The sequence below is a fragment of the Ursus arctos genome, unplaced genomic scaffold (genome assembly GCF_023065955.2).
Source record: "Ursus arctos isolate Adak ecotype North America unplaced genomic scaffold, UrsArc2.0 scaffold_25, whole genome shotgun sequence".
Taxonomy (NCBI): Eukaryota; Metazoa; Chordata; class Mammalia; order Carnivora; family Ursidae; genus Ursus; species Ursus arctos.
Genome location: NW_026622930.1, coordinates 33,811,890 through 33,833,297, shown reverse-complemented (window position 1 = coordinate 33,833,297; position 21,408 = coordinate 33,811,890). Strand labels below are relative to the sequence as shown.

The following is a 21,408-nucleotide window of genomic DNA, read 5'->3' as shown; positions in this document are numbered from 1 at the left end:
TCACAACATCTGCATGAGGGTGTGTGTGTGTGTGTGTGTGTGTGTGTGTGTGCGCGCGCGTGCTGCTATTCTCCCCATTTTACAGATGACAAAACCGAGTCCAGTAACCTGCTCGGGTACCACTACTAACCAGCGGTAGAGCCAGGATTCACTCCAGAACCCAAGCTCCCCGCTCCTGCACTCTCTACCAGATGTCATCCAGTGCGGTGCTGCTGGGGTTCACTGCCATCAGGGGCAAGGTCAAACTCAGGCTATCAGGAGAGTAAGCCCTGCCTCGTAGGAGACTAGATGTTGTTTCCACAAGAAAAATTCCCATTCAATTACATGCTGGCTTCCTAGGCAGACCGGTGAGAAGATCAGCTGGCAAGAGCCTGGGCTCTGGTTTTCCTCTCTGCTCGCCTCTCACTCGAGTGATTCTTCTGGGGATTCTGGGCATTTGGGATGGGACAAGTGTGTCCTGACCACCCTGAGGCACTGGATGCCAAATAGGGTGCCCAGTCACTGGGGCTGACCCAAAGGCCCCCTCCCCATTTCCCATTCCCTCACCTCGCTGAAGAGCCACAACAGGACACCTTGCTGAAGGCTGAGGTGCTAGTCTGAAGGGCTGGGAAAGGGTCTGAGGGGACAGCACCTCCCTCTGTGGGGGAGGGGTGGAGTTTCCACTGTGAAGAGGAGGAGGACACGGGACGTGGGGACCCAGAGGAGCGGGCTGCATGGAAGGGGCGGGATGGGAAAGGGAAGTGAGAGGAGGTCTGGGGGAAGGGGGCCTTCGGGAACAACCCAGTCTGTGAAGGCTGTCCTTTGTAAGCTGAAGTGACCACCACGGCTTTCCCACCGCGTGCTGCTGTCTGGACTATAGTCTGCTCTGGGCTTGACCTGGAGAAGGTTGAAGAAGTAGAGCTCAAAAGAAAAGGGGGGGGGGTGGAAGGACCACAGGTGTTTCCACATGGCCTTGCAGTGGCTCCGGCCAAGACGGAGCAAGCAAACCCCTTCCCGTCATGGCGGCATCACCTCTCAAGAGATCTGGTGTCCTGCTGTGGCTCGGAAGCCCCCTCCGGGAGCGGGCTGTGTCGTAGGTAGAGCTGTCACACGGACACAAGGGATTTCAGGACGTTGCAGCCTTTGGGAGGGCATTTCAGATGGAAAGTGCCATTTAAAATTGAATTATATGTCCTTTTCAGGCTAATCTCAGCCCAGTTCCCAGAGTGGTCCTATTACGATGTAAATCAGACGATGTCACTTCTCTTTTCAAGACCCTCCAAGGGCTCCCCATTTCACTCAAAGTAAAAACCAAAGTCTTCATGATGACTTCAAATGCTCTCCACGTTTTGGTGATTATTGCTTCTATGACCTCCTCTTTCCACTGTCCCCCTCATTCACTCTGCTCCTGCCATATTCCTACCCCGGGAACATCCTGATGCTGCCTCAGGGCCTTGGCACGGGCTTCTGCTCTGCCTGGAGTGCTCTCCCTCTACACGCCCGCATGGCTCTCTGCCCACCTTTTAAACATCTTTACTGAATGTCACCTTTTTAGTGAGTTTCCCCGACCACTCTTTTCAAACTGCAAACACTTCTTCCCTGGCCCCCAACCCTTCTCATTCTTCTCACCTTACTTGACTTTTCCCACAGCAGCTGCTGCCAGGAAGGACCCAGGATACTCGATCGTGTATTTATGACTATATTTAGACTCTTTCCCCTCACAAGGACAGAAGCTCCACGACAGCAGGGATTTTTGTTTGACTTGTTCACAGATGTATCCCTACTGCCTTGAACGGTGCCAGTAGAAGCCTACTATGAATGGTTGAATGAAGCATTTCCCATAACCTGGCATTCCTCTGGAGACTAGGGCTCTAGGGATCTGACCAAGATGCCTTTGAAGCTTTCAGGTTCCTACTGGCTCCTCTTCCTGTCAGTGTGGATGCTGTCAACTTAACCCTTACGCAGCCACAGCACCGGAGAATCTAGATGCTCTCTGCACAACCCTGCCTGCTCTCTGCTTCTCAGATTGGGTTGCACTGACCTGGGGAACTGCCCGTTGGAGCCCTCCTCACCATGCTCCGGGGTACCCTGGAACGGGGCTCTCTGGCTTCCTGAGCCTCCCGCCTAAGCCGTGACCTGATGGTCCATGAAATGAGCCCCTCCCATCCCTGGGCGGGCCTCCTGGATGCACGCTCCTGGCTTTCCCAGAGTCTGTCTCTGTTTTATTTATTTTTTTTCCTTGAGCCAGAAGTTCGGGAACTGAAAGTTGCAGACATGGGTGAGAAACAGGGTGGGCATCTGCACACTCCCAGACAGGGGAGTTAAAGGATTTCTTCCAGGCTGGGGATGAGAATTGCTTTGTGTTAATTTAATGAAAATGACACAGTGGAGCCTGAGTTAAGACCGAAAATGATTCAGAAATTCTAAAAGTTAGAATGGATCAGCAGGTGGAGAACTCTTTAAAATTCTAATGAGCTTTTAAGCATTTGCACTATTTGCTGGGCTTAAAGAAACACACACTAAAAACAAAGAACAAGAATTGCCGTTTAGGTAGGACAATGTCTAATGCATCTATTTCCCTCGATACATTCAGTTTCCATTTCATTCCGAGATCCTACTAAACTCAGGAGGTTGCCTTTGGCTTTTCAGCACTGCAGGGGATGATCTAAATCTAAATAATAATAAAAAGCCACTGCTTTTATTGGAATTTTATTTTATAAGTTGATGGAAACATTTCACATACACATTAGGTTTTGTAACCCAATCTTGGTACTTGCCGAGTCCCGGAGGGGCTGTTTCACTACGTGGGGGCTCCCTGGCGTTTGTGTTACTCCTCCAAGGCAGAGGGAGAAAATGTTTTCAGTGAAGGCAGAATAATGTTTTCATTTGAAAGAATTCATGTGCAAGTCAGGACACACATTCATAGGTACACACACACACACATACACTTATACATTCTTTCTCTCTTACACAAGCTGTATCATAAAATTATAGAGTTTTAGAATTGAAAGGACCTCTGAGATGATCTGTTCTCACACTGGCATCTCACATATGAGGACGCTGCTGCCCAGACAGACGAAGTACCTCGTCCAAGGTCACCGGCACCGAGAGGAAGAGCCCAGACTACAATTCAGTTCCCTGACTCAAGTCTAATTTTCTTTCTGCTACACCACATTGACTCCCAAATAAGATAATGTAGATGAAATCATTTTGAAAACTGGAATGCGTTCTGCAAGTATTGGGTGGGGAGAGGGAGCATGAGGATGGGCTTTCTTTTTTCAGAGATAAGTCTGATACGCTCAGGTCTCTTTCCAAATGAAGTGAATACATGTGATGTGAGTCACATGTCGTATTTCTAATTAGGTTCCTGGGTGTGGCCTCCAGTAAAGGAGCATCAAAGGGGGTCAAGCCAAAATACATTCTTCATTCAAATTCAACGTCTGTGTAGCCCATCTTTTTCCCCTTCCTTCTCACCCTCTGTCTACCTCCCTCTAGTGTCCACATGTAGTTATTGCAGGTATGCCAATGCTTCATACACGCGTTACAAAATATTTATGTATTCTTCATTAAAATTATCTGGCCTAGGGGCGCCTGGCTGACTCAGTTGGTTAAGCGACTGCCTTCATCTCAGGTCATGATTCTGGAGTCCCAGGATCGAGTCCCGCATGTGGCTCCCTGCTCAGCTAGGAGTCGGCTTCTCCCTCTGACCCTTCCCCCTCTCATGCTCTCTCGCGCTCTCTCTCTCATTCTCTCTCTCTCAAATAAATAAAATCATTAAAAAATTTTTAAAAAATTATCTGGCCTATTTTTTATATCAGCAGCTGTTATCAGGAGCATGTTAGAGTATTTTTCATATCAACAAGAATAATTAGCTGATATAAAGACTTGGATATTGTTAAGAAAAGTCTTTAAAATAGTTTGTGATTAGAATGAGAACATATTTAAAGTTTGGTTGTTCAGTTGTTTTCAATACACTTGAATCACATAAAAAGTCCTTATAAATAATTGAGACATTTTAATGGCAAGGAGATATAAATGTTTTAAGGGAGAAGGCCAGCTAAGTGAACTAACACATGATTCATCACAAGAATTAGTTACGGCTTCAACTATTTGGAATACTGGCAGTTACTAAATATTATCACAGATGACTCGAAGGATTGAAATTTTGTTTTGGTGCTGTTCATAGATTAATTCACTAAATCATTCAGTAGTTACAAATAATTTTTCAGTCGTCTTATGTTAACCTCTCTGGTATGTGTATTTCAGCCCTGACCCATTATAATTTCTGTGTTCCCTTAAAAGGAGTGTGTCCACCATTTCAATATTCCAGCCAGGTCCCTTGTTATAAAATATTGGCAAGAACATCCAAAACTCATTGGAAGAAGAGTCTTTGGTAGCCTTGCCTAAAAGCTCTGGATCGAGTAAGACAAATGGGTTGCTAGCAAACTCTATAAACTCTGGACTCCATCTCCTGACCTTAAAAAGTCTGTCCAAAAATCTGAGTGATATTTACAAATAAGAGCTTCTACCACGTTCGCAGCTCTTGCCAGGCTGTGACAAACCGTTCAGCGTACACAGTGAGGAGAAGTGGCTCTGTGCACGTTTTCCCCACTACCTGCCTTGGTCTACCAGCCCTCGCCTGTCCTTCCACGCCCCTCCTTGTCTAGAAACACACAAGGCACCACCCACCTGTGTGCACACACATCCACACACCTGCACACCTGCCTTCGGAAGGCTGGAAGGGGGACATTGTCAAGGTGGACTGTGGATGCAGGTGTTGGCGGAGGGGCGGGCACGGGCTGCGGCTCTCCAGGCTGCTAGGTTACTGTGCACGACTCAGCAGGAGACCGTGGTCTGAGGACATGCTGATTGTCTCACCCTCTCTTGAAAAAAACTGTCAAATAACAGAGAATGAAAATGAAGCTGCAAAATAAACATTTTTAAGGTTTTTAAATATAAAGTAACACCCTACTTTAACACCCCAAGCGCTGTCCAAAAATTCAATCACATAAATGTAGGGGAGCTTGATTGCCAGGTTAATTCTGCCAGGGCCGAGCTGACTGCCAGGTACGTGGTATCTGAATGGGTTTTAGCAGGAGAGCTTTAGGGAGAGGTGTTAATGCTCCCGAGGGAGGAAGGTGGGGTGGCTACCTCTTCTTTTTCCACCTTCTGCTACTGACGGACTTCCTCTTTCTGCCTGTAGAGGGGTGAGTGACCCAGGAGAGGCCAACCACAGCCCCCCATCCCAGGCTGCAGATATGGGTCCGGGGACAGACACAAGGCAGGGCCATCAGAGTCCTTCCCTGAGACTGTTCTGTCTTCACGAGGCTGTAAGGGCCTATGTCCAGGGGACCTTGGTGGATATGCAGAGAAGCAGAGACAGACATCTAAGAAAGTTCCAGTGCTGTTGTCCCTAAGGTCAGTTGTACCCACTCATGTCCCTTCTTGCAGTTTAGTATTTTCTCCCCTTTTTTGGCATAAGTTAACTTGAGTTGAGTTTTTGTTACTTGCAACTGGAAGACTCTTGAAAAAGAGAAAAATGACTCCAATAGGTCTGGAGTCTGAAGAGGTATTAGTGAGACAGTGCTCACAAGTGACAACATCCCTCTTGCTTCAGCTTCAGCAAGGAAGAGACGGGTTGGCTCATGCAACCAGAATGTCCAGGAGAGGCTCTCGTCTTAGATACTCAAATGGTATCTTCAGGATCCCACTTTTTTCTCCTCCCCCTTCCTCAGTCTTGGCTTTATTCTCGGTGTGGCTCTCTCCGCCCACGGCAAATATCCCCTGCCTCCCAGCCCGCCCCTCTCCAGAGCTTCCGGCTTGCAAAACCCTCAGTTCTCACAACGCAGAAAAACTCTGATAGGGCCCCTCCCACCGCGGGTTATCCCCGAGGGAACCCATCCCTGTGTCCGGAGGAACCGGGCTCTCACCGGTCAGGGCTGCCCTGCACCTGAGCGGGAGGCCCTGGAACAGGACACACGAGCCCTCTGCTCACTGCACAGGCAGGGACAATGCCCTTGAATGGGGAGAGGACGCTCCCGCACTGCGGTGGCCGGTGGAGGGACTAGAGCTGGAACAGATGGAGCCCAGAATACAGGGAACCGGAAATGCAGGATAGAAACTATGAAGCGGCAACAGATGGGGCAGAGAGGTGACATTCAGGCACCCGACCTGGTGGAGAAGTTCTCTGGCTCCCCCCAGGGAAGGCGGGACCCCAGGAACCGGCTGCACACTCACACAGGTGCCCCAGCAACGCACACTTCCGGTGTCTGGGAGTGCAGGCTGGGGGAGGAGCAGGGGGACACGAAGAGAAGGACAGGCCAACAGCCTCAGCCAGCGGGCCTGCACACAGGGGCTCTGGCTAGGGCGTCCAGTGGACGGTGCAAAATTCACCTCTGGGGACTTTTCTCTCTCCTCTTTTCCTCTCTTTTTTTAATTGACAGCTTTTCTCTCCCTCTGGCTTGACCAGCGTGACAAGGAAGGGAGGGCTGACTTAGTTGTAGAAAGCAGACAGCTTTGCTAGAGACTGGGGTTGTTTTAAAAAGACACAGGTGTGTGGTGGCTACAAGGTGTCACCCAGGATTTACTGCCATAAACGGGCCAGGTGTAAAACACAACCATTAGTGAATGCTGAGGAGCTGCTCAGCTTGGGATATGCTAGTAGATTCCAGGACATCAAATTACGGAAATCCCGGTCAGCCAGGGTCTCCCCTGGGATGTGTCTGAAGTGCCCTGATGTCTCTGTCACCTCTCCTTTCATCAGCACACAGTGTTTGAAGAAAATGGGCTGGCGAGACGTTCCAGGCTGAGAATTGAGTCAAAGGGGAAGGAGCTGCCTGGCTTCAGAGGTACGACTGTGGTTTGGGGGCAAAGTAGAGAGTCTCATGGCCTTCGCTGGAAGGGCTTGGCCCCTGGGGGAACCCCAAAGCAGAAGGGGATTCAGAGGCTTGTCAAGTTTCCTGTGCAAGCCCTTGGCAGGGCCATAAATCCATCCCAGCTGAGAAAACTGTTTACTTTCAGCACCAAACCAAGCAAGTCGGGCCTTAATAGACTCAGGCTGGTTGGCTGCCTCCATTCTTGAATTTGGTTCTGTCCACAAAATACTGATTTAAGGCACTTGTGATTTCCTGCACTCCTCTCAACCCTGAATGAGGAGGTGGTGTAACCTTGATTTTAAGCAGGAAAGACAAAGGGAACGAGGGCCCAGGCTGGCAGCAAGGGGTTAGTTCTAGGCCCCAGAGCCCATCTTCTTGGCATGGAGGCCATTATAGTGCCATAGATGGCTTGGTGTTAGAGATGGAGACCTGCATTTAGCCGGGCATCAGCTGGCGATGTCAGTGGGGGAGAAGGCAGGCATGGTTCTTGCCTTTCTAGAACATAGAGTCCACTAACGAATCGATGAACCCTATCAAAAATATCTAGAAATGTGCCTATTAACTGGCATAAGAGAAACTACAAATTAGTGCAGCCTGGTCATTCCCACAAAGGACTCTGGGAATGGGAGGGGCAAGAAAGAGAAGTGGGGTTCATGGGGGCCAGATCTCTGGCAGGCACTGGAGGAGCGTGGCTTAGGTTTTAAAGATGAAAAGAGAAAAAAACCGGCTAATTCATCACTTACAACACCCACTGAGAGCCTTCTGTGGCTGGGACATGACAGGAAGAATGAGGGGAAGGAGTGAAGCCAAAATGCTCCCCCATCTCTTTAATTCCAGGGTGTCTCCAGCTACCCTCCCCCCAGGCCCACCCATGTGGGCAAGAGAGAGAGAGGAAGGAGGGAAGACAGCAAGGTTCAAGAGGGTAGAGTCTGATTTCTACCCGCCACACAGGATTGGGTTGTAACTAATGAGACCTAGGAGCTGGCCCTGTGTCACCGTGTGATAGGACATGCTGGCTGTTCTCAAGTCTCCACGGGTGGGTAAAGTGAAATATCACTTCTCTCCTAATTTCTCCACCACATTCAGGGATAATGACTGTCACACTGCTATATTTGTTCTGAAGAAAATCAAATCTGCCTCTGAGCTCCCACTTACCAGTAGTAAGAAGTCAAAATTGGTTACAGGTTAGCCTCACTGCTCCCTTGGAATCTTGTGGAAATCTCAGAGGACCCAGGCAGACCATGATCTTCTGGGGCAGGGCCTCTGGTCTCCACACTCTTAGTGTCCCTGCTGAGGAAAGGACTAGAGGAACAGGGTGGCCCACTGCTTCTGGACCAAGGGGGTCCAAGCTGCCTGGCCTGAGGTCCATCTCCTGGGTACCCGCAGCATGGCACCTCTTCAGAGAGAGATCCAGCCACTTCTAGGTGTTGTGTGGTTTCTCTTCCTGGAATAGGCTGTTCCCCCTACTGTACCCCGTTTCTTAATTGGCTTAGTCTTCCAAACCAAGTACTTCTGTGAGGAGGGGAGGAAATGTGTGCCCACATGCACATGCATGGCTATCTCCTGGACACTGACAACCAAGGACACTCCCCCAAGCTAGGGAGCCCAGCTGTCCAACAAAAGGCCTCTTGGGATGGGAGACGTAAAAATGCTCTTCATTTTCACTCCCACTGTAGCAGGACCAACACAAATTCATCTCTTAGTAGGTTATTCTGTACACACTTGTTTGCATTTGGGGCTTGGTAGAATTTCCTTTACCTGTATTTACCTCGTCATGTAGGGGCTGAGACTCTTGGGAGAGAAGAGATCAGGATCCTGAGAGTACTCTTCTTGTTCTCACTACCATCACCATCATCTGCGCACACACACACACACACACACACACACACACACACACACGTGCTCAAGTGCACAGACGGAAAGCCAGGTCTGACGGTGTGGGCTGACTTCAACCAGGAAATTGCCACCGAGCCACTTAGAGGAAATCTCGTGACGGAGGGGGTGGTGCCTCTCCTGGCCGGGCCTTGGGAACTGTGGTATGTTCTCTGGTAGATTTAGCAGGGGGTCCAAAATCTGTGGTAACCAGCATGTGCTGAGGGAAAGCCCCTTCCCCAACTGATGGATTGAGTGTTCAGGGACTAGAGTGTGTCCCAGGTAAAATGGCTGCTGATGTGTGAGTGGAAAAGCTGTACCTTGAGGGGGACTCATTCTGAGCCCTAAGTACTGTCTTTGCAGCCTTGAGGGCAAGAGGTGAGCCGTGTCTACGTGAACAGGGATGCTGAATGCTGTTCCTATCTCCACAAACCCCGGGTCCATTCTTGCTGCGTGGCAATGGTGCCCGAGTCACCGAGCAGGAGCTGATGGGGGCAGGGCTGGGACGTGCAGCTTCACGGGGCCCCTCTGGGGTCTTGGCTGGCCAGCAGGCTGCAGTAAGGGGAGGGACCCTCAGAAACCAGGCATCCAGGGTCCTAGGGACCTGGCCAGGAAGTGGGGTGAAGGTTGGAGCTGCTGGGCTTTGGGGAGCTCATACCACTGCTTATTTGCAAAGGGGGCCACCGAATACCACGTGGCTCTGGCGCATCTCCTTGTCCGTGGCTCTGAGTCCCCGACAATGCCTCACCTCCCTGGTTTAGGCACCATGGCACTGCTGCGTGTTCTAGCAGATCCTGACGATTGTGTCTGCAGAGGAGACTGGCATCTGAAGTGTGGGGCACGTTTGGTATTGGGTTTAGCAGGCGATCCAAATGGTATGCTAATCGAGCCCATGGAGAAGAAGAAAATCCAAATAAGAAGTGAGGAACATCTTCCCAGCATGAAACTGCAGAGTAGTAACTGCTCACTAATGGCTTTCTTCTATCAACTTGTTAAGCTAGTTGCAATAATTTATTTAAAAAATACAGTAAGGGGCGCCTGGGTGGCACAGCGGTTAAGTGTCTGCCTTCGGCTCAGGGCGTGATCCCGGCATTCTGGGATCGAGCCCCACATCAGGCTCCTCTGCTATGAGCCTGCTTCTTCCTCTCCCACTCCCCCTGCTTGTGTTCCCTCTCTCGCTGGCTGTCTCTCTCTCTGTCAAATAAATAAATAAAATCTTAAAAAAAAAATACAGTAAACTTCTCTCCTTATTTGTAGGGCCTGTATTTGTGGTTGCTGTTGTCCTACCATTATCACATCCGAAAGCAGAGAGGTAAGGAACCTTTCGGGGCATTTCTGGTGTGTCCCTAGAGGACAAGTGCTCTTTCTAGTGTGTTCTCCCGGGCTTTGCGAGGGCTAGTTTTAAAAGGATCCAGAAATGAAGTCCTGTCACTTCCTCTGGGAAAGACTATTTTAAAGTCAGATCTTATCACAAAGACAAGAATAACAGTTTCCCTTGTTATTCTTTCCCAACTTTCTGTTCTAAATGTCATCCTTGCAATCATTAATCACAATGAATAGGAAGTTATAATTAATAGAGGCCCAAACCATTCAAGTGGAAGATTACTCTTTTGAATTCTTGTATTTTTCTTGGAAGATGTCCTTGAGTTAATTATTTAGTATTCGGGATTTCTTTTTTTCTTGCCACAATCCTTTTCCAAAAAGAACAAATTGATCCCAGTCATGTGGGGGGTGAGGAGATTGTGTATAATATATGCAGGAGACAGATGTTAAAAATACAAACAAGGCTCTGGGGGCTGCTCCCCCTGCTGGCTTTTTAGAAAGGAGACAGAGGAGCGGCCTGGACTCAGGGGCACAGGCTCTGAGGATGATCTTAGGGTAGCCATGAAGTACAAAACCAAGAGAGATGTGCCCATCGCCAGGTTCCCTCAGAGGCCAGTGGCAAGAGCGACACTGGCCTGGATGCAGCCTGGTGACAGGAGAGGAAGGTTTCACGCGTACGGGAGGGTTTGGTGGCTGTGCGTTCCCTGAGCCTGTTATTTTGGGCACTGAGCAGTCCCGTCTTTTCGATGGAGGCATCCTGCACTCCCAGGATTAACAGCCTCCGTCACACGGGGAACGTGGGACCTTTAAGTCCCAAACTGGAATATGGAGGCAACCATTTGACAAGGAGACGCAGAGAGTGCAAATTAAAAACCATACAGCTATAGTCTCTGGGTCTGTGGCTGAGAGGGAGGACAGAGGGTGTGGAAGCCTCTAGAGGGTCCTCCCACAGCGTCTCTGTTCCCTGCCCTGCTGGCATGGCCTTTGCAGCTCAGCTTCTCTCCCGGGGCGAGCACCAGGATCACGTTCCCAGGTACATTCCATATTTATGCCCTATGTTCCCTTGCTGGTCTCACTGGTGCCACTTGTTTTTGAAAAGGACATCAGTGTGTCTGTATTCTCCAGGCTCAGCAACTTCTGGGACGCCTAAGCCCCAGGGAGGAGCCCGAACGCTGCCAGGCTCCTGTGCGCTTGGCGGCATCTCCCCTGTTGGGTTACAGGGTCTGGCCCGCAGTCCTGCCGACCTCACTTCACCCCGCTGGCCTTGAGAAAGCCCTGGATCCTGATGGAATTCCGTGACAGAGAAATGGAGCCGCTAGGGCATTGTGACTGGAATTCTGAACTATCCAAGGGCAGGGATGGAACCATGTGCTTAAATCCAAGTGTGAGGGTGGGATTGCAATTCACTCACTCGCTCATCCGCCGTTGACATAACTAGAGAGTCATCCTAACAATGGCAATAGTGAGTCCATGCTGCCTTAAAAATTGTTTCCAGCACTGAATTTTGGGGGTAAGTTGTTGGCAAAGGTGACCTCAATCCTTCCCTTCCCTATATCCACTTAAAAAAAAATGTGGCTTTGCAGCTTTCTCCTTGAAGAGAAGGAATCTAGTTCTTCTGCCCTGGAATCTGGGCTTCTCCTAGACTCGCTTTGACTAGTGGAACATGGCAGAGTGATGGCGGGCCAGTTCAGGGCCTGGGCCTCAGGAAGCCTCGAACACTTCTACTCTCTTTCTCTCTCTGTTCTTCTCTCTCTCAGAACCCTGTCACCTAGAGGACAAGGCCAGGATAGTGGTGTTCTCTGTCAACAGAATAGAGGCCACATGGGAAGACGGCCAATTGTCCCAGCTTGAGGACAGCATAGACCATCTTATGACCTGCTGACCCCCAGCCACCTGTGAGAGCCCAGCCAAGACAAGGAGAGCTGCCTCTTCTGCCCTCAGCGGACTGCCAGGGTGTGAGTAAGCCCAGCTGAGGCTAGAGACTTCCCAGCCAGCACACAGGCTTGTAACCACTCCTCAAGGCCGCTAGGTTTCGGGATATTTTGTTACACAGCAGTAGCTAAGACACACGCACACGTGCACACACGTGCACACACACACACACACACACACACATACACACACACACTCGGCAGCTGGTTCCAGCTACGATAGACCTGCAGAAGGGGTGGAACGTTGCTGCACCAACCAGCACACCCTCATGCTGCCTAGTGCTGTCTTCTGGCCAGGCATCCGTCAGCCACACCTTCAGTCCTGTTGGCAGCCTCTCCCCTGCAATCCCTCACTGCCCACCTCTGGGGTGTGCAGACTGTTGACATCGCACAGGAGGAAGGCCTGGTAGCCACCTGTGAGGAGGGTTTGTAAACCCTGGTGGAGAGGAGCTCGGGTCTCCAGGGCTTCAGGACCACTGCGGCCTGCCAGGAGGTCTTGGAGCTGCCGGTGGGGTGGCTGCTACTTTTATAGGAGCTCCTTGCCCCTCAGGATTGGTGAAGGGGCTCAGGACAGCACCCCAGGGTGAGGCCGGTCATGGTCCTCACGGAAGGGGGCGCTCTTGTTCTCACGCCTGCTGCTGGGATTGTGGGTCTAAAGGCCTAGGCAGCAAAGAAGCAGGGCCCTACACTTCGGGATGTCAGGTGAGCCTCAGGCTTCCTGCTTTCTCAGAATCCTGCCTTAGGCTTGCTCTTCTCTCCCTCAAGTCTGGAATTCCCACCATCGGAGTCATAAGTTGGCCTTTTAAAATGATGATAGTGCAGGGGCACCTGGCTGGCTCAGTTGATAGGGCATGCAACTTTTGATCTTGGGGTTGTGAGTTTGAGCCCCATGATGGGGGTAGAGTTTACTTTAAAAAATGATGATAGTATGTGTATTATCTCATTTGTATTTTTCTCACCAATGTGAGGTAAGTAACTTTATTCCCACTTTTGGGGAGGAAATCAAGGTACATGCAAGTTGACTAACAGCCCGAGGCCATGCTGTCCCTAAAGGACAGAGCTGGGATTAAACACGTGTTGCCTGGTTTGAGGGGCCCCCCCATCACCCGCTGTGCTACACCAGCAGAGACAACAGGGACAGAAGCTGCCTTCAAAGGGCCACTGTGAACCCTAACCCTCCCGGGTGGGAGCTCAGAGTTGTATCTAGTGGTTTGAGTCAGTGTCCCCTCATAGTGAGGGGAGATGGGGCTCAGGACCCCTCAGTTGTTCAGGATGGGGGTGCAAGCATGGGGTGGTTCTGACGCCGGTCACGTGGGCTCCCTCAGCACCCACAACACTGTGCAAACTCCACATTAGCAGCCCCTGCTGCAGCCCCGCTGGTGGCTTTCTCGCCTCCTCTGGGAGACCCCTTTGAGCCTCTGGAGATGAGAGCTCATGGCGTATGAATTGCCCATGGTGAGGAGGACGCCGTGACAGCAGGCCTGGGTCAGGGTGAGCCGTGGCAGAGCAGCGGGGCTTATCAGGCAATATAGGCCAGGTTTTGCCTAGGGTGGCCCCCGAGACTGGCCGGCTGAATCGTCACCATTATCAAGGGCGATGCAAAGTCTCTAAGAGGAAGAGAGTTCATTCTCAGGGATTTCAGAGCAAGGGGAGTCCACTTTTGGTGGTGGTTTAGAGAGAAGGCCATGTGGGGGTAGAACACTGATCTGGGCTGGCATGGGGCATCCCCAAAGCTGGGCTTGGACCCACATATGTAGCAGGAATCCCCTCACGTGGTTCTCATCTCACCTTGATTAGGTTCCCACGGAGGGCTTGTTAGATGCAAATTCCTGGTTCCGCAAAACCGACTGCCTTAAAATGAGGGGGGTGGGCCCTGGGAAACTACTTGTCTAGCAGTGTCTCCTGATGATGCTTCTAGCACACTTAACTGGTGAACTACTGCCTGACCCAGTCCTGCAGGACCAGCAGGCGGCCTCATGCACAGACTCCAAGGCCGGGTAGGCAAGCACAGTGCTCTCTCAGTCTTTACAATAATCCCATTCTCCATACAGTCCCTCCTCTATACTATTGGCTTCCAAACGTATCTGCACACCAGAATTGCCTGGAAAGATTTTTCTAGAATATGTATTTCAAGTCCTCATCCTAGACCAACTGAAATAGGATCTCAATGGACGGGAAATCTCCTGTCCTTTTTAGAAGAAAAATCTCCCCAGCAGACCTTGATACTCAATCAGGTGAGGGGACCAATGGGCTCTACCTGCTCTGGCTCATATACAGGTGACCCATTCTTAAATCAGCGCTCAAGGATCCCAATCCACCGCCATCCTCTTAGTGGATTTACTCAGGGTATGTATTTTTTTCCTTTTAATTTGGGGGCGCTCTGAGTCAACTAATTTTTGAGTCTTTGAAAACCAGAGAGCGAACAATGAACATGAACTCGTAGGAGGCAAGCTGAAACAACATGCTATCTGTGATAAAATCAGCATCAATTCCCCAAATGGCCTCACACTGCCAAGACAATTCTCCAAGGCTTCTCTGTCTGCCTCAGTAGAGCACGAGCCCTGGAGAGGTTCAATTATCTGCCACACATGTGCTCTTGGGGAGCCTGGCAAGAGGAGGGACTGGAATGTTCAATAATAAAGTTCCCTGGGTTTTAGAATAAAGGGAAGGGCAGGTACGTCAGAACCCGGCTTGCATTTCTGTTACAGCTTTGATGACTAGTAATTAGCCAATAATTCAATTGTGATACTTGCATGATTCACCTAATTGGAAAATAACTGATGGACAGCGTCATTATTAGGGACTCATATCGCATTTGAATATTCATTCATTCATTTAACAAATCTTTGTCTACCATGTGCAAAGTGCTGGACCAGCCACATGGCTTCTGCTGTCCAGTTGCTTATGGGAAGGAGGGTGTGATATCACAGAGAGACTACAAATTAAGAGGTTTATGGGAGATACTGTTCAGCTCGGGGAAAATAAGGACCTTTTTAGGGAGGAGATGGAATTTGCACGGGGCTTCGAGTAATAGGTTGGACTGACCGCTGTGTGCATGAATAACACCCAGAGGTAGGTGGGAGGTAAGAGGTGTTGGACACAGGGCAGTGTTCTGCTTTTTTAGCAAGAAATCGGAGAGCTCTGAGGGTAAAAAGATGATGATGGAGGGTCAAATGATGGCAGGTCTGGAAGTGGGGTGGGCTGTAGGGGGCATGGGTGTCCCACCACCCTCTTTTAGGGATCATGGAAGACATGACCCACTCTGTTCCTGGGAATCTCTTCCATTAACTCTGGATACAGCCTCAGAGTCCTTTTCCACACTGTGTGTAATTCCTCATGCGTCTGCCAGTCAGAGTTGGCTCAGGAGGGGAAACTCATTCAATGCCCCTCTTTGCCCTTTTGAAGCCCAAGCAATTAGCATTTTATTCTGGAGACAGTGACTGGAGGACAGTCTCCCCACACCGTCATCAGGGGTGACGTCATCCATCACACACACAATCTTTTGGATGATTAATCTGGCAGCAGAGCCTGGAGAGGATGGGGATGGGGCAAGGAGTTGAAGCTGGGAGACCGGGCAGGTGTCTGTCGCAATAGCTCGGGAGGAAGTGACAACAGCCACAATTAGGGACGTGGCAGTGATAGGAGCACAAAGGAAAGGACAGAAGCAAAACACCTTTTCAGGGTAGAATCGGACGAATTTGGAGCTTACGAATTCGGGGGCCAGGATGGGGAGAGATCTAAGCACTCAGCTTCAGAGCTGGGAGGAGCGCATGGGGAATTTAGCTCTGGACTGAGTGTGAGAAGCTGGCACCACATGGAGGGGGAGATGCTCAGGAGAAGTCTGGACATGTGGAATCAAGGTCAGGAAAGAGGAGGAGCTGGAAATATGTACCTGATGGTTGTATCTGCAGATGGGGGTTGAAGGCATAGGAGTCGATGATCAGGGGAAAGAACATGGAGGAAGTGAGGGGAGGGAGGAAACAGGGAGAAGGCGGGAGACAACAGACACAGGCTTGCTGAAGCTATTACAGAACGAGCTGCTTGTATTTATCCTCCCAAGTTCGATGGTTTCCAGCCTATTGGAAAATACCCACTTTCATGGACTAAGAGCCTCTGGTAAATGAGGCACCCCACGCCACTCCCCATCCGTCGGGTTCAGGAAACGCCTCAACCCCACACATGAGCTGATAGACCTCAATGGCTGTTCCTTGCGGACACTCGGGTTTTTGTTGCTATGCAGACGCCCAGACACACAAGCATATGGGAGGGGTACGAAGGAAAGCCCTGTTGTGGTCAGGAGCCCGGTGCTTTTTGCCTTAAAACGCACCCCCCGTGCAGCCCTGCAGTCTGGGTGCAGAGTAGGGAGGCTGCCGAGGGGCGGCCCAGCCCGGGCTTCCAGGCCACAGCCCCACTGCTGGCCAGGCAATCCGCTGACTGCCAGCCCCTGCCGGACGACCAGGTGGCTTTGGGGGCCTGCAGCAGAGTGTCTGGGACAGAACTCTGCCACAGGGGGCTTACTGGCCCCTTACTAGAGCGTCCTCTTCGGCCTGAAGACTGAAATGGGGGTGGGATCCAGCCCCATGCTCAGCGGGGAGCCTGAGATTCTCTCTCTCTCTCCCTCTGCCCCTCTAAAATAAATAAATAATTCTGCAGAGATGTATGGTAGGAAAAAATGCTTTAATAAACGAGGTAACAGTGTAAATTCACAGACAAAGGTAAACTCCTATATCAAGTGCCAGAATTTTCTTTAAACTTAATGTTCTTGGCCGTCTTTTTTTTTTTTAAAGATTGATTTATTTATTTTAGAGAGAGAGAGAGGGAGAGAAAGAGAGAGAGCGCACACGCTCCTGTGGGCAGGGGCGGCGGGGGGGGGGGCAGAGAGCGAGAGTGAGAGAGAATCCCAAGCGGACTTCCGGCCGAGCGCAGGACTGGATCCCACGCTGAGATCATGATCTGAGCCAAAATCCAGTCTGGCGCTTACCCAACCGAGCCACCCAGGCGCCCCTTGGCCGTCTTTTTCAGAGCCCTCACCATCCAGACTCTTGTCCTCTGTCCTGTGGGAACTTTCCCAGCAGGAAATCCCATCACTCTGACTCCAGGCCTCGACAGCTGCCTCATTCCTGCCTGTCCTCCCCTGGGTCACTGCTGTTGCCCCTTCCTTGAGCTCCTGTCTCCGGTGCATGCCTGGCCTTCCTCACCACCACCATCTCCTTGGCTGCCCCCCAGCTCCCTTATGGCCAGCAGGGCCTTCTCTGCCTGCCGTGGCCTGAGTCCCATTTCTTGGCAGGTGGCGTTGCTGCCCCCCTGTGGAAGGTCACGGCTGCTTTCTTGCCAGAGGTGTTAACCACACTTATTTTGGCTGGTGAGGGCATTGTCTTTGTCTTTGAAATGGCCATAGGCTTTGTTTGCCTTTCTTCCAGAGACAGTAGCTCCTTCACTCGTCCCAGAAAACGGTAGTCATTCTGGTAATAGTAGTGGTTAAGAACTAACCCAGAGTGCATTTACCAGTCTAGGATCCACCCAAAGAGAGCTCATTTAATCCTTACCATCATCCTATAAAGTTGAGGGAAACACTATTATTATCCCCATTTCACAGATGGGGAAACTGAGGCTCAGAGAGGTTAAATAATGTGCTCGAGGTCCACATGAAGCCCTGAATGCCTGAAGCGTGGTAAACACTAGCTGCATATTATTTCTATTACTAATTCCTGTGTGCCGCCGACTGCTATGATCTGGGGGAACGCACCCCGTCTTCCTTAGTCTAGGCTTCCTCATCTGTAAAATACAAATCGTCTGCAAGCTCCTTTCCGATTGTAATCCTTGTGCTCTCGATCGTCTCATTTTCCATAGAATGAGTCCCGTTTTCCTAGGAAATCTCTCTCTCCAGCTTTTCCTGGATTTTGCAATGAAATAATTGCTTGACTGCTCTGGAAGCTTCCAGTAAACAACTTGAAACAATGCTCAAGGGGCTCCCCTTTCTATCAGAGGGCTTTAGAAACAGCTACCTCAGTTGTCTCCAAAAGCCTTCATTAAACCAGCGTTGTGAATACTAAATTGATGTGTTCCAGTCTGAATTCCCTCTGGGAGAGGCGAGGGACGAGATGTGAGAGGGCAGGTCAGTCCTCAATCACACTTCCTTTCTGGTCAGGTCTTCTGTCTCCACTGCATTAAGCTGATGAAACTCCACCACCCTGGGATTTGGCCACAACAGAGGTTAGAATCAAGGGCTTCCCCTTGGCCATCAAAGGGTTTCCTTCTCGTGGAAGAACCACAGTGATGAGGGGGTGCATTGGTTTTGCTTCCTGATCTGTTGCCATTTATAGGAGATTGAAGTTTGAGCCCCTAGCCCCCCAGAGCAATAGGCAGGTCCACGGACTGGTGGCCTGGGCTTAAGACAACTGTGCAGGCAGGATGTCCTCTGATCCCATCTTGTAAAGTCTAATAGAATGACATCACAGGGATTCTGGAGTCTCTGGTCAGAGTGCTGAGAGACAGAACAATAAGAGGGGAAAACTGTCTTTGAGTCCTGCGAAGCACAGGGCAGTGTCCTTGCCAAACCAACGCAGTGGAAGCCTGCTGGGTATTAATAGCAACAGCTGACGTTTATGGAGCGCTTACACTGCGCCAGCTGCTGTGCTAAGCACCATTTAATCCACATCATGACCCTCCGAAGCAGGTCTTGTTATTATCATCACCGCCAACACGTCGTAGATGAGGACACAGACTAAGAGCGCTGAACTACTTGCCCCGGGGCGCGCAGCAGTGCCAGGCTCTGATGCAAAAGCCCACGCCCTAGCCACAGCACTCTCCTGCCTTCCTCTGGGGTCCTTGGGACTAGAGACACCCCAGTGCAGATAAGGGGACCCGGACAGCAGCTGAAATCTTGCTTTGGCCCCACTTTGGGCCGGGTTTGCACTTCATGGGACTTTCAGTAGCAGGTCTGGGTCTTGGGGCTGTGGATTAAAAGTCTGCTATTGGTTATTTAGGGGAACTGAGCCTGAGGGAAAGAATATTTGCTGATCTCAAAGAGAACTCAGGACATGAGCACGCAGATGCTGGCGTCCAGGGGGAGCACACCAGCCAGCTGTGCAGTAATCCTTCCTGGCCGATAGTCTGCTCAGGAGACCACCAGGCAGGCACGTTGCTCAAGAGATATTTCTACCAATGAGTAACTCCTCTCTTCTCTCGGGATCTTCCTGCCTGGTGTATTGGTACTGGCTTTTGGAATTCCAGGTATCTTCTTTTTTGATCTGTGTCGGCGATATTCCAATATATTCTTACTCTTCAGTTTTTATTTTCCAACATTCTCCCTTAAGACCCCAAACCTTCTGTCATTGAAACACTGCTTTAAGGGACGCCTGGCTGGCTCAGTTGGTTGAACATGTGACTCTTGATCTCGGGGTTGTGAGTTCGGGCCCCATGTCGGGTATAGAGATTACTTAAAAATAAAAAAAAAATCTGTAAAAAAACCACACTGCTTTAAGAAAACCATGATAGAATTTCTGAGATTCATTTTATTTTATACCAAGGCCTTAAAATTCCTGTCCTCCAAAGAAGAAATGGAGAGAGAAGTGGATTATGAGGCAGGAAAAAAGAGGGGCCGATCCAGTTCAGCTCCCACGGACCTGTGTGGTCCCTGGCAAAGTCAGCCCAAGGAGCGAATGGACTAGAGATTCTAGTGGACTCACTAACGTGGACTAGCGAGTGAACAGTGAGTCCGGTCCATCTATTTTACTTCTTGGCCTGGAGGAAGTTCAGCATATACTCCTTCCAGGGGCTGGGATGGAGAAGTATTGAGACGCCTGGCTAGAGAGCGCGGGAGGAAGGAGGGTGTCAGGGGTGATGGCCAGGAGGGGAGATCCAACAGTTCCCCACGACAGAGGGGCACGTGTCCTGTCTGCTTCATAAGGAAGAGCTCCAAGCAGCTGAGCGGTCACCACTGAGACCCCTTCAGAAGAAACATCCCTGGCTGACTGCCACAGGGGGCTGGACTGTGGAGCCCTTGGGAAGTAAGAATGGGACCCAAGATGAACATCGTTGACGCAGACTTCTGTCCAGTCACCTGCATGTCCCTTCCAAGCATCTTGTTTTCCCTCACGTGTAAAGGTAGTCAAGGCATTTTTATCCTTTCTGTTGTTGACTGATTCAAATTACCTTCTAGAAAAGTGATTGCTGACCTAGAGATCTGGATTTCCAGATCACATCCGAGATATTTGCTATTTTTCAGTATTTTAAGTATTTCAGAAAGTCTCTCAGAAATTGTACATTTACACAGATAGTAATGTCTATGCTAACAAAAATGTCAAGTCTCTTTGCCTTTTGGCTAGAATTATTAGCTTGGCGTGGTAACACTGGCTATCTCATGCTAATATGAAAAGTTGGTTGGCAGCGATCTATATTTCGAATAACTAAGAAGTAGGGAAAAGCTGCTTGCATGCGCTCGTCATTTACACCCTGCACGGTTACACAGCAGCGTGGAGGTGGCTGAATTACCGCTCCTTTTTTAAAAATTGTAGAGCGTCTTTCACAACATTGGGTCTTTGTAGGAAAAACCTGGTGAAGGAAGTACGAGGGCATGAAGGGCTGGAGGGCTCTTTATGATTCATTATCTCTCACTTCAAAAGGAGATGGGTGCTGAAGGTCAGCGGAGGACACCTAGAGGCCCTCTAGTAAGGGGGTACTTGGGTTTAGCTTCCTAGACACCCCTCCAACTTAGGGGACTTTTTTCTACTCACTGGCAAAGCCATCAGATGGTTTATGTTCCCCTGGGTTCTTTTTTTTTTTTAGATTTTATTTATTTGACAGAGACAGCAGGAGAGGGAACACAAGCAGGGGAAGCGGGAGAGGGAGAAGCAAGCTTCCTGCTGAGCAGGAATCCCGACGCGGGGCTCGATCCCAGGACCCCGGGATCATGACCAGAGCCGAAGGGAGACGCTCAATGACGGAGCCACCCAGGCGCCCTATCTCTTGAGTTCTTTAACTGTCCAGTTATTTAAATTCTTAAGGACTGACTTCACTCTCAGCCTTTCTCTCTAAAACTGTATCTTGTAGACCAGTTACCGCTGGCTTCTCTGAACGAAGAGGCCCGATGTTCTCCACCCCACTTAGCAGGTAATTAGGCGCTGCCTTTGATGAGGTTGTGGAATATAGGTGAGGTTCAGTGGGGTGCAGTCTGGAGCCATCAACCAAGAAGAATTCTTGAGACGTCTTTGGTGCAAAATGGTGGTTTATTAAAGCACAGGGACAGGACCCGTGGGCAGAAAGAGCTGCTGCCCCGGGTTGTGAGGGGTGGCTGATTATATAGTATGGGGTTGGGGGAGGTAAGGAAAAAGGGAGGTTGGGAAAATACCTTTATATGTTAAAGAAGACTCACAGGATCCTGGAGGCCTTGCTATTGTCAAGTTAAGGTTGTTTTTCCCTCTAGAAGG

At 50.2% G+C, this 21,408-nt stretch overlaps 1 long non-coding RNA gene across 1 annotated transcript; it reads left to right on the top strand.

Moving 5' to 3' along the window:
- Window positions 1–6,506: 6,506 nt before the first annotated feature.
- LOC113246278 (uncharacterized) lies at window positions 6,507–20,153 on the top strand. The gene is made up of 3 exons (XR_006408331.3): window positions 6,507–6,827; window positions 9,984–10,038; window positions 11,807–20,153. It is a non-coding gene; the product is annotated as an uncharacterized LOC113246278 (long non-coding RNA).
- Window positions 20,154–21,408: the final 1,255 nt, after the last annotated feature.